We start from the raw sequence: 14527 nt of genomic DNA on the forward strand, positions 1-14527 counted from the left end.
AATGGAGTCCATGAAGGTCAACGATGTGTGGATATTGGTTGACCCACCCGAAGGAGTAAAACTCATAGAGTGTAAGTGGATCTTCAAGAGGAAGAGGGGCGCAGACGAAAAGGTGGAAATCTATAAAGCCCGTCTGGTTGCCAAGGGATATCGTCAACGTTATGGTATAGACTATGACGAGATATTTTCTCCTATGGCAATGCTCAAATCTATTCGGATTATGCTTGCGATAGCTGCCCATCTGGACTATGAAATCTGACAGATGGATGTGAAGACAGCTTTCCTAAATGGAGAGCTGGATGAAGAGGTGTATATGATACAACCTGAAGGATTCACATCCACTGATGAGTCTAAGGTATGCAGACTACAGAGGTCCATTTATGGACTTAAGCAGACATCCCGAAGTTGGAACATACATTTTGATAGGACGATCAAGACGCATGGCTTCGTTAAGAAAGGAGAAGAGCCCTGCATTTATAAGTGGGCTAATGGTCTAGTAGTAGTATTTCTTGTATTGTATGTGGATGATATTCTCTTAATGGAGAATGATATCCCTGCATTACAGGAAATAAAGATTTGGCTGTCATCACAGTTCTCCATGAAAGATCTGGGAGAAGCTTCCTACATCCTAGGGATGAGGGTCTATAGGGATAGATCTAAAAGGTTGCTTGGTTTATCCCAGTCTACATATATAAATACTATGCTGAAGAGGTTCAGCATGGAGAATTTCAAGAAAGGTTATCTACCGAGAGGCCATGGAATTTCTCTCTCGAAGAGGGATTGTCCGACAACACCTCAAGAGAGAGAGCGTATGGGTAGGATTCCATATGCTTCGGTGGTGGGATCTATCATGTACGCTATGACATGTACACGACCAGATGTGGCATACTCACTAGGGGTAGTGAGTAGATACCAATCTGATCCAGGAGAGAATCACTGGAAGGTTGTTAAAACCATCCTGAAGTATTTAAGAAATACTAAGGACCAGTGGCTTGTTTACGATGAATCGGACTTGAGCTTATAGGGTTTACAGATTCTAGTTTTCAGTCTGATCACAATGACAGCAAAAGTATGTCGGGATTTATTTTTACCCTTAATGATGGGGCTATCTGCTGGAAGAGTTTCAAGCAACACACAGTGACTGATTCAGTTTGCAAGGTGGAGTATGTCGCTGCATTAGATGCTGCCAAAGAAGCGATGTGGCTGAAAAAGTTCATCACCGAGCTCAGAGTAGCACCCTCCCTTGTTGGTCCAGTTCTGCTCTACTGTGACAGCTCTGGAGCCATTGCTCAGGCGAAGGAACCCAAGGCACACCAGCAGACGAAGCAAATTCTGCACCGCTACCATCTCATCCAAAAAATTATGAATCGAGGTGACGTCGACCTTCAGAAGATCGACGAAAAGGAGAACCTGGCTGACCCATTCACTAAAGCCATTGCGGTGAAGGAGTTCGACGACTACAAGTCGAAGATGGATATTAGATACTGCACCGATTGGTTTTAGGCCAAATGAGAGATTATTGGAAATAGTGTCCCAAAGTCAATCGTCAGTCTGTTGATGGTTGTGCTCATTTTTGTATATGTACATGAATTATGAATTAATAAAAATTATTTTGATATTTTTCATCACAAAATATTTCATCTTCTAATGAACTCCTATGTTGTGGTGAAGTCCTTAGGACTATTTAGACTCGACAAAGGAGGATTTGTTGTTTAGTCCTTAAATATGTTCGCGATCAAATGATATGTTGTTACTAAGGACGACAATGTTTATCAAGCATAGGTCGTTGTATGCCATATAGGTTGGTTGTCCTCTAACCATTGAGTGTGGAGACACTAGTATGGCATACAGGTGAGATGTAAGGGTACATCTGCACTGAACGCGACCGACTCCGAAACTATTTCTGCTATCAAGATTTACTCCGATGGAATATGGATATAAATATCCCTCCAACCTGAGACCGCCACGGTGACTTGCAAGCAACTCACTGCACTTAGGCACTGGACTACCTGAATTTCTAATTTAGTGACAGAAGGCTGCTGGGTGTAGTCAAGTACTTGACTTATCAGTGCGTGTGTCAAGATAGGATTGACCACTTCAGTTTAGGAGCTATGTACAGTCATATTTCAATTTAGCAAAATCTTGGCCAGGATAGTTTTTGTGAGGAGTCACAGGACTGTTTGAGTTGAGCACGATTCGGATGATCTAATCAGGATTGACAGTTTAACCCTGAGTCATCCTAAACACAGAGGTCCAAAAGATGAATTATACAGTAACCATATTCACGTAGGTTCTGAGTGTTGCGATTGCAACCATTCGATCTATCCGATCGTCGGGTACCATTGCTAGATGGTCACTTCGATTAGTATAGAAATTGATTCCTGTGCTACCGACTTAGGTTCGAACCTGCAGGGTCACACACATTAGAGGTTCCTATCTGATCTGATAGCTGGTGAAGAGTCCTTCATGTTTGAGATTCTGTGATCGAGAATCAAGATTCTCTGATCATGAATTCCACATATTTTGGGTACTGGGGTCGAGAGTCCCACTGGTTTAGGACTCTTCGATCAGGGTTACATATCGATGAATTCTGATGCCCGATTACCCATCGAATTTGGACTCAATATTTATGAGAGATTTAATTAATGATTTGATCACTAATTAACTCAATTTGATTGAGTAATTAATTTTGGATCAAGTCCAATTGAATTGGATTCAGTTGGGTTTGACCCGATTAGGTTAAGAGTTGACCTAATCGTCGAGATGGTTTGGTCCCTGATATGATCAGGGGTTGGGCTTAATCAATTTCTGATTTGATTAGAATTTTATTGAGCCTAATTAAGTCTAATTAAGTTGAGTTTAAATTAGTCTAATTGGGCCTAACTTATTTGGTTCAATTAGGTTGGTTTAAATAATGAAACCACCTTGATCCATTTTCCCTGTGTCACCTCACTTCCACTGCGCCCATTTGAATTCATGAGAAGAAAGTTCTCATGAATTTTTTCTCATGCAAAGCCCTCCTCACGCCCTACTTTAATGCACCAAATGAGTGGATAAGGATGATTAGTTGGCCATTCAAATTCAAAACAAAAGTTTGAATTTGAATGAGCAACCAATCTTAGCGCCTTGACTTTATCCTCTTTTAACGCCCCATTTATTACACGAAAAAATATTTCTCATGAAATCACTCATGCACAAATTAAGCCACGCCCTCCTCTTCTCACACCCTTAGTGGATAGGGATTAATTTATTTTCATTTGAATTCAATATTTGATTTGAATTCAAATGTACAATTACTCATCTTTATCCTCTCACGTGGATAAGATGTTTGACATTGTTTTAAATGGAGGAGAAGAGTGGGGCGTGTGTAAAAAAAAATTTAGAGAGAAAATCTGGGCATGAGGAATCCTTGTGTGCAAGGTGAAGGTCAATATCCTTTCGAGAGAAAAAGAAAGAAAAAGTGTGCGCAGGATTTCAGTGAGTTCTTCTGGGTTTCAGCCTAAAGTTCGGGAAGTGAGAAGGTGAGCTACGAGTGTCGTGAGCCCACCAAATTTTAGAGAGATCTTCAACATCCTCTCAAGCATGTCTGCTAATGATCCAGAGCATCCAAAAAATTGACAGACATCGATCAAATGAGTTCGATCAGCATCGGCCGTCGAAAGGGCTCTACAATGAGCTAGCACTCGTGAGGAGTCGATCAGACCGAAAGCTTTATGTGGATGATCCACAGAGGCCAGACACATTGTGTGGCTACATCATAATGATCAGACTCTTCCGACGGTAATCAGATTGCGGCGATCTACTACCCGCACAAAAGTATTGTGTTCTGAACACATTACAGTAAAGTGTTTACTGTTCAAATTCGAATTTTAAATTTAAATGCATGCATGCTATATATCATATTTAGATCCTAGTGTAGGATAAATTTTTATTAATTAATTAGATTAATTAATAATTTCCGTTGTAAAATAGTAATTTTAAAAAAAATTTAAAATTACCATTTTACTTTTGCACTGATTTTCCCCACATGGCCAACAATCAGTTCTGTTAGCTAGATCCGAATCATAATCCAACCAGAGAGTTTTTCTCATAATTTTGCCATAACCAAATAACATATTTCCATAATAATATTAAGTCACATCTCACTTTCAACACCAAGAGAATAATTTTAATTCAAAATTCATGCATGAATAATCTTGTTTCTATAAGATGCAATATGAAAATAAAAAAATCATTTCATTTCACATTTGTAATCATATTGAAGTGACACCATGCTTGATCCAATATTTTAAATTACTTTTCATTCATAAATATATACTTTCAAACTATAATAATTTTTAAATATTTTGTATATAAAATCTAATTTTTAAATACATAAATATGTACAAAAATAAACCCATAGATAAAAGAAAACTTACAGACAAATGGATCTGATATTCTATTATTTTTCAATCTGATCTCTAGATTCGGTGTTCACTACTATAGAAAGAGCATATGGCAATGTTTACTACTGTAGCGGTTCGAAAATTACTGTCATAAAATCGATGGTAGCCATTATATATAATCGCTGTCATAGTTTTGACCTATAGCAGCGGTTATTCATAACCACTGCCATAGGTTGCATACAGCAGCAGTTATTGCATAACCGCTATCATAGATCACAATCTATAATAGCGGCTCCATATAACCACTATCATGCATCTGATATATAGCAGCGGTTAATCAATCGCTGCCATGCGTTTGACCTGTTGCAGCGGTTATGTGTAACCGCGACTATATCTCAAATCAATGGCAGCAGTTATTTATAACCGCTGTCATATCTTGCAACTATGACAGTGGTTATACTAACTACTATCTTACATGATATGGCAGTGATTATCTAACCGTTGCAATACACTTATAGCAGTGATTTTGTTTAACCACTGCTATATAGATAGAATATAATTTTTTTTGAATATGATATAAATTTAAAATTTAAAATCTATCTTCATCATTTATTATTTAAATAATTATTATTAGAGTATCATGATAAAAAACTGCCTCAATCCGATAGTCCTAGCTATGTTGATCAATAAAATTTGATTTCGATGGTCACGAACGATCGTATAATGATCTGATAGATAGAGACCATCAATAATCTGAAAATTTATAATAATGATCTTGATGATATTTGTAGCATACTATCAAAATTTTACTTCAATTGGACATCATTATCATGATCAACTTAGCACGTAACGATTTCGATCGTTAAATAAAAAATGAGTGATCAAAAGGCCAAATTGCATCCGATTAAGATGATTTTTTTAAATAAATAATCTTTACTACCACTTTAACCATTTGAACAATGATGATCATAAAATTTAAATCGTATATATATGAACCATCGAAATACGGATACTGAAGTTGCGAGAGAAGAAGGAGCTAGCTTGTATTTATTTCAATTAAAGAACGGATGCTGAAGTTGCACAAAATATCAATCAAAATCTAAAAGATGCCACTTTAATTATTAGTTAAGAATCAAATAAATTTTATCCTTCAAATATGAGCTTATTTTTCTCTTACAACTTCAGTATCTGTTCTTCGATCGAAATAAATATGAGCTAGCTCATTCTCTTACAACTTCAGTATCCATTCTTCGATGATTCATATACACATGATTTAGATTTTATGATCACCACCATTCAAATGATTAAAGTGATAGTAAAGATCATTAATCTAAAAAATTATCTCAATCAGATGCAGTTTGACTTTTTGATCAATCATTTTTTATTTAACGGTTGAAATCATCGCATGCTAAATTGACCATGATAATGATGTCCGATTGAAGTAAAATTTTGATAGTATGCTACAAATATTACTAAAATTATCATTACAAATTTTTAGATCTATTGATGATCTCTATCTATTAGATAATTATGTGATCGTTCATGACAGTCGAAATCAAATTTTATTGATCGATATAACTAAGACTATCGGATCGAGGTGATCTTTTGTCACGATACTCTAATAATAATTATTTAAATAATAAATAATAAAAATAAATTTTAAATTTATATCATATTCAGAGAAAAGTATGAAAAAACTTATATTTAAGCACTATAACAGCGATTAAGTAGTAATCACTGCTATAGGTATATTGCAGAGCTATCTAAAACTGCTATCATAGATCTATAGCAGCGGTGCCACAACTGCGGCTAAATGCCTATTGCAGCAGTTGATAACCATTGCCATTGACCTATAGTAGCAGTTTTAAAAACCAATGCTATAGGTTTGAAAATTTTTTTCCCTCACACCCTGTCTTCTTCATTTCATGCTTCTCTCTATCTCTCCTCTCTACCCAAACCCTAACCCCCCTCCCACCGCTGGCCTACCCACCGTCGCCCCCTTCCTTTAGCGCCACCACCGGCTCCGGCCCCCTCGACACTGCCTCCCTCAGCCCCACCTCCTCTGGCCGTCGCCCTCCTCTCTCTAGCACCGCCCCCTTCCTCGACCTTGGCCCCAGCCCCTTTTGGCCCTGCACCCTACCTCCCTCGGCCCTGGCCCCCTTTGGCTGCCGCCCCCTCCCTCGGCCCCAGCCTCCATTGGCCGCCGCCCTCCCTCTAGCGCTGCCCCCTTCCTTTAGCACCGCCCCCCTCCCTCGGCCCTAGCTCCTTTTAGCCGCCGCCTTTCCTCTAGCGTCGCCCCCCACCACCGCCCCCCTTCTAGCACCGTCGCTGGTGACCCTTGAAGCTCTGCATGACCCCCCTCCCCACAGTAGGTATGAAATTTTTTTAAATTTTATTTCATAATAATATTTATAATTATTTATAATATTTATAATAATATTTATAATAATTTCATAATAATATTTATAATTATTTATAATATTTATAATAATATTTATAATAATTTTATAATAATATTTAAAAAACCTTCTCCAGCAGGTTTTGGGCCTTGTCGGTGGCTATGGGCCATGCCGGTAGATTCTAGACAGTGCCGGTGGGTTCTAGATCATTAGGTTCTGAGCCGTGCTGGTGCATTTTAGATTGTGCCCATGAGTTTTAGATCGTGCTGTCGAGTTCTGGGCCATCAAAATTTGGGCCGTTCTGGTAGATTCTGGACCATACCAGTGGATTCTGGATCGTGCCCATGAGTTCTGGGCTGTACCAATGGGTTCTGGACGATTCCGACAACTGTGGGCCATGCCATCAGATTTCGAGCCATCAGATTTTGGGCCATGCCGGTGAGTTCTAGACCGTCAGATTTTGGGCCATGCGGTGGGTTCTGGATCGTGCTCATGAGTTCTGGACTATAGAATTAATGTAATTCTTGTTGTGAAATTTATTGCATAAAATTTTTTAGGTTACTGTTTAGTCCCTATTGCTTTTGCTTATTGCATTGCATAACAATAGACCCGTCAATTGATTAGTGTACATAATCTATAGTATCCATATATTTATATATTTTTTATATAGATGGAAGAATTATATACAATCATAAATTGATTGTCCAATTTGGATAGTTTGAAAATTATAAATAATTCTGTAGGTAATTACAGTAATCAAACGGTATGTTGAGGGTTCAAAAGAAATTTCAGTTGGTATTTTTTTTTCTTTTATTTTTCTACATGAGGGAACTAAGGAGAAATACCATCGAAAATTTTTTCGATTCCTGTTATATATCGTTTGATTACTATAATAACCCTATAAAATTAATATAATTTTTGAATGGGATAGGACCTATCTTTACCTATTAGTTGATGATAGGATGCCTTTATTGCATATCTAAAAATGATATTTAACTTATTTTTATTTCTTCAAATATTTATTTATAATGCATATAATATTTGATTTGTCCTTCTCAATTTATCATGATTGAAATAATATTTTTTGTTTGCATATATAATGATGTTATGAACTCTAAGCATTGGTATGTGTGTACAAATTATGAGCAATTACTATCAAATTATCTTGCTATTATTGTGTTGTCTCATTTTCGCACATGATTTAATTATGGTATCTTCATTTTTATAATGGATAAGGGGTTGATGAAGTTGAGTAGGCTCTCGCCAAAATATGAGGCTAGACTTTAAAAGTTTCTTGATTTTGCTATAGAGAAATTCGAAGACCATGGACTTATTCATTGTCTTTGTAAGAAGTGTATGGGTGGGCCTTGGCTATCTCATCAAGATGTAAATGATCATCTCACTAGTTATAGCTTTAAATCTAGCTATGAAATTTATTGGAATCAATATGGTGAGGGTAGGCCGCTAGGAGGCGATCAACATGATGGGGGACTGAAACAAATAGTTTGTGATATCTTTTCAATTGTTGGCCACAATGATGGTGCATCTATGTCCATGCCTGATTCTATGGTTGATGGAATCATAAATAGTGAAGATGTGGAGAAGATCCGCAAGTTGATAGAGGACACTAATGTTTCGTTATATCTCGGATATAAAAAGATGGCAAAGCTTGAGTTTTTAATCTAGTTGTATCATGCGAAATGCTCCAATGGGTTTAATAATAATGGAGTGAACTGCATACTAGAGCTTTTGAGAGATATTCTTCCAGACAATGCACAAATCTTGAAGAATAATTATGAGGCATCGAAGATTATTGAACAGTTGGACTTTACTTACAATAAGATACATGCATGCCCTAATGATTGCATACTTTATTGGGAAGAGGATGCCAACTGAAATGAGTGCACAAGATGCAGTGTATCAAAATGAAAATAGAACAAAGATGGCACATCGACCTATATTCCTCAAAAGTTGATGTGGCACTTTCCTTTGATATCGAGACTATAAAAGTTATTTATATCGATAAGGACATCGAAGGATATGAGATGGCATAAAAAGAAGCAAATAAAAGATGATGCATTGAGACATTCAGCCCATGGAGAGGCATGGCAAAAGTTAAATGAAATACATCCCGACTTCACATAATAGATACGCAATATGAGGTTGGGCTTGTCATGCGATGGTTTCAATCCATTCAAGTACATGAATACCAACCATAGTGTATGGCCAAGATTACTCATGTTTACGACCTTCCACCATGGATGTGTATGAAAGAACCCTTCACTTTCATGACAGTGCTCATCCCTGGACCGATGGAGGTAGAAAATAATATTGATGTCTATTTGCAGTCTCTTATTGTCGAGCTGAAATAGTTGTGGATTCAGAGTGTTTCAACTTTGATGCTTTGATGAAAGAATCATTTTCTATACGTGCGGTGCTTATGTGGACAATAAACAACTTTTCAGCTTATGCCCTAATATCGGATTGGAGCACGAAAGGTGAGCTAGCGTGCTCGATTTGTGAAAAATACATCCGATCTAAAAGATTGATACATTGAAGAAGTTTTAGCTTTATGGGGCATCGATGCTTTCTCCATCAAAACTATCCATACAAAATGGATGCACGCTCCTTCGATAGCACTGTTGAAGAAAGTGAGGCACCTAGCCAGATGTCTGAAAGTGAGATGTTGAGAGAGTTGGATGGTCTCAGTGTTGAATTTAAAAAAAATGATCCGATTGGTGGTAAGAAGAGGAAACGTTGATCAAAAGCAGATGACACATACTTTAATTGAAGGAAAAAAAATATTCTTTGACTTACCATATTTGAAGACAAACTTATTGTGCCATTGCTTAGATGTCAAAAGAACGTGTGTGAGCTCCTATTGGCAATGATCTTAAACATCAAGAATAAGACTAAGGATGACTTGAATTTTTTATTTGACTTGAAAGAATGGGATATTAGGAAATCACTCCATCTAGAGCCAGTAGGAAGAGAACAGTGGAGGCTCTCTTATGCATGCTACATTATGAATGCCTTCGAACGGTCCAATTTCTTCATGTATTGGAGAACATAAAGGCCCTAGATGGGTACTCAAGCAACATATCAAAGCGTGTGAACACTAAGGATGTAAGACTTAGTAATCGACCAAGAGTGTATAGATTTTTGTACTGTGTACTTAAATAAGCTCGAGACACATTGATTTATGTCACAAATTGACATAAAAAGTATCAATTAATATCTAAATTATCTAACTTTATTAAGAAATTGATACTTGTTATTATATTTTGCAGAAGAAGAGATCATCAATAGAAAGAACAAGGAAAGAGAATTCCAACGGCGCAAATTTTATGCAAAACGGAGTTAAATTGACCCAGAAATTGAAGAATGAAGAAAGAAGACTCAATTGGGTCAAACCCGAGTCAAATCAGATCAAAATTGGTCAAAAATCAACTGATTTGGTGATCTGGTTAGCCGCCTGGTCCACAGCAACAGGCGCATGGACCATGGACCCATCGGCGCACCATAAACCCCCTAAAACCTCTTAGTCCCACATCGGAAGTTTTGAAAACCTTATAACCCCCAAATGCCTATAAAAAGCCCCCAAAGGTCCTTGTTTTATGTATTCTTCCTTTCGATCAAGCTTGTAACCCTAGATAGTGGGGTTTTTAGCTCTCTTTTCAAGCCTCGAGCTTTGAAGTTTTTGTAATAAATTTTTTTTATATATAAAATCTTATTTTTATGCAATTTCATCTCTTTACATTATGTAATTTATTTTTCTTGCAATTAGGATAGTTTAATTTATGCAATTTAATTTTATGCAATTAGGTTAGTTTAAATTATGCAGTTTAAATTTATGCAATTAGGATAGTTTAATTTATGAAATTAGGGTAGTTTATTTTTCTGTATTTAAATTTTGCAAGTAGATTTAGATCATGTCTAGCTAAGCATCCCTTCTAGGGTTTGCGATGAAGCTAGATCATGAGTAGGGATTTTACATAGGGTTCTTTCTTTTTCTTAGGGTTTCTTTTTCTTCCTCTTTTGCCAAAAATTTTTGATGAACTACAGTTGGGTCAGAGTCCCTTCATAGTTCATGCTTGATTCAGTGCATAGGAGGAGAAAACCCTAAGGGATCCTAGTTACTACTCCCCTGTAAAGAATCTTGATGGGTTATCGTTGGGCCTTAGTCCCTTCATAATCTATGCTTGGGAAAGACAAGAGGAGTAGTCGTTAGGATCAATAAAAAAAATTCTAGGTAGAATTCCCTAATCTAGATCTAGTGGATTCAAAAACCCTAGATCCTTAGTCTTATTGTCTTTAGCAAACAACTTTCGACTTTCGATTTTTGTTAAAGCTCGCTTGAGCATAGATTTGAAAATCATTTTTAAAACCAAGTCTCTGTGGGATCGACCCGTACTCGCTGGTCGTGCTACTCTGCACACCGTGCGCTTGCGGTTTTATTTACAAATTTTAAGATTTGAACATCAAGTTTTTGGCGCCGTTGCCGGGGATCTGGCGTTTTAAATTATTTTCAAATATTTGTTCTTCGTGCGTTATAACTCTCTTTTTTTTTTTCTTTAGGTTTCTATATTTAGTTGGTGATTGCTGGAAAACTCAGGTACGCTTCTAATTTTTCTTTTATTATTTTTAGTTAATTACTTTTGCTTTTAGACCTAATCATTTGAATTTACTTAATCACAAAAAAAATATATATATAAAACAAAACAAAAGACATTTCATAATCGTGAAGTAAAATATCAAAATAAAAAAAAAAATTCTAAATTAAAATCTTTTACATTCTTGGTCATCTTGTTTATTTGTATTTGCATTTTCATAATTAATCTAAGGGCATCAACCCATTAACAAGATAAGGTGGGGATTTCATGACCCTTCCTTAGCCCAAAAACCATCTCCATCATATTGCATTACCTAGACTTTTAATCTTAAAATCAATTAGACGTCGACCTTAAGGAATTCGAGCTCAATAGGACAAGGAACCCTAAGAGTTCTACCAAGTTTGAGTTGTTTGATTAGTTGGTGTCTAGGCAAGTCCCTGAGGGTGGTTTGTTAAATTGGTTCAGTTGCTGGCCTGGCCAACTCGTTTGGTGTCTAGAAAGGCAACGATGAATGAACCTCCCACCTCTTATACTTACCTGGCTAACTAGTTGATCAATCTCCACTTGGAAGGTTTGAAGGGTCATCTTGGAACAGTTAGGAGCTGTCTAGATTTAGGTTAACCCTAGGATAGATTGAGTTTAATTTATTGATTCACTTGTTTGAAAAAAAAAAAATTAAAATTTAAATTAATTTGGTTACTTTTCTTTAGATTTAGGACTCCTTAGGATCTTCTCTTTAGAACTTTTCTTTCTTTTCCTTATACATAAAAATTTTATTAAAAAAAAAAAATTGTATAAACATCGAGAACCGTACACCTCGTGTGTGGAGAAGAGTGTCGGGTCGTCTAGTTAGAATTAAGTCAATTCCTGTTGTTCCAATGGCTGAACCAATCCAACCCATGACCCTTAAGGATTTGTGTTATCCAGTTGGCTCCATCCAACCATCTTGTATCAGGTTGCCACAACCCACAGCTAACAATTTTGAAATCAAACCTCAAATCATAAATATGCTTCCAAAATTCACAGGATTAGAAGATGCTTATATATTTATTAGAGAATTTGAGGAGGTATGTGCAACCATGAAACTGCAATTAACAGAGGATGAGGTCAAACTTAGATTAATCAACTTTGCCCTTAAGGACAATGCTAAGAAGTGGCTTTATAGTCTGCCAAACTATTCTGTCACTACTTGGGAGGGCTTTGTGAGAACATTTTTAAAAAAGTATTTCCCCCATCATAAAACAGCTAGGATTAGGAATGAAATAAATCAATTTTACCAACTAGCTGGTGAATCATTTTGGAAGTACTTTGATCGTTTCAAGAATCTTTTGACCCAATGCCCACACCATGGAATAGAAACTTGGAGACTATGCCAGATCATCTATGAGGGGTTAGATTCAAACTCAAGAACCATGCTAGAGTCCATGTGCCAAGGCCAATTTATGGACAAAGAAACTACTGAAGCTTGGCAATTCTTAGAAGACCTAGCCGAGAAAAATTTACAGTGGGAAACAACTAGGGAACCTGATAAAGCTACACCTTCAAGAGGAGGAATGCATCAAATTCAACCAACCCTAGCATCAGAGGCCAAGATTGCAACCTTAATACGTAGATTGGAAGCCTTAGAATTACAGAGACCAGCCAATGTAAATCAAATATCTGCACCCATGTGTAAAGGGTGCAATACACCAGACCATGTCTTAGAAGAATGTTCCTACTCGAATGAGTGTGCACAGGTGAATGCCACCTATCAAGGACCATTGAACAATCCTTATGCACCCACATATAACCCAGGTTGGAGGAATCACCCGAATTTCTCATGGTCCCAGAATCCTAATGTAGGTAATCCAAATTTCAATCAGCAAAATCTAAGGTCCAACCCAGTGATGAACAACCCGCCAGGCTTCCATGATAATGACAAAAAAATTACCTCTTTAGAGAAAAGCCTAGAAGCCATGATGAAAACACATACCAGCTTTATGCAAACTACGGGTCAACTCATAAATAATAACACCCAAGCTATAGCCCGTCTGGAAATGCAAGTAAGTCAGCTGGCTTCGACCATTAGTGAACGAGAACATGGTAGGTTACCTAGCCAACATGAGCCAAATCCTAGGAACCAAAATGGTCCACGACCCCAACAAGGAAACCAAGTTAATGGTATAAATGCCATTCATACCTTAAGATCAGGAAAACAAATAGACAATAAGGTAGTTGCACTTGATGATATAGATGACTCATCTGCCGAGTCACCTTCTAAAACTACTACCTTTCAACCTCAAGCACCAGAAACTGAAAATTCACCTAGTCCAGTACTTAAAAGTTTTAGAGCTCCTTTTCCAAACAGACTGAAATCCAATAAATCTGAACATTTAGACAAAATTTTAGAGGTATTTAAACAAGTCCAAGTTAATATTCCTCTTTTAGATATAATCCATCAGGTTCCAACTTATGCCAAATTTTTAAAAGATCTCTGCACTAGGAAAAGGACCACTAATGTACCAAAGAAAGCATTTTTGGCTGCAAGTGTCAGTTCATACCTATCTAGCCATGTGCCAATTAAATATAAGGACCCTGGAGCTCCAACAATTTCTTGTGTTATTGGAGAAACCAATATAAAAAAGGCCTTGCTAGATCTAGGAGCTAGTGTGAATATCCTTCCATATTCGGTGTATGAACAACTAGGATTAGAAAAACTTCAACCTACTGGGATCACATTACAGTTAGCCGATAGATCTCTCAGGATCCCTAAGGGAATGGTCGAGGATGTTCTGATAAAGGTTGAAAATTTCATTTTTCCTGTAGATTTTATTGTTTTAGAGACTGAGCCAGTTGCGAATCCTAAAGGACATATACCTGTCATTTTAGGAAGACCATTCTTAGCTACGGCCAATGCTGAAATCAATTGTCGAAATGGTCTAATGAAGTTATCCTTTGGGAATATGACCATTGAGCTTAATGTTTTTAACTTAGAACAGGAATCCTCTTCTCATGCTGATGTCAATGTAGTCCAAGATGGTATTTATGAATCCATTGACATTAGTGATGATGAAGTCGACCTAGAGTCTAACCCCTGGTTAATCCATGAGTCTGAGGATGTCAATGAAATACTTAAAGAAAATCAGATTAA

The 14527-nt window shown here is 37.0% G+C and overlaps 1 non-coding gene across 1 annotated transcript; it reads right to left on the reverse strand.

Annotated features, from left to right (window-relative positions):
- Positions 1 to 12644: 12644 nt before the first annotated feature.
- Positions 12645 to 12751, reverse strand: LOC140853499 (small nucleolar RNA R71). The gene has a single exon (XR_012136569.1). It is a non-coding gene; the product is annotated as a small nucleolar RNA R71 (small nucleolar RNA).
- Positions 12752 to 14527: the final 1776 nt, after the last annotated feature.

This window comes from Elaeis guineensis, chromosome 13, assembly GCF_000442705.2.
Source record: "Elaeis guineensis isolate ETL-2024a chromosome 13, EG11, whole genome shotgun sequence".
Taxonomy (NCBI): Eukaryota; Viridiplantae; Streptophyta; class Magnoliopsida; order Arecales; family Arecaceae; genus Elaeis; species Elaeis guineensis.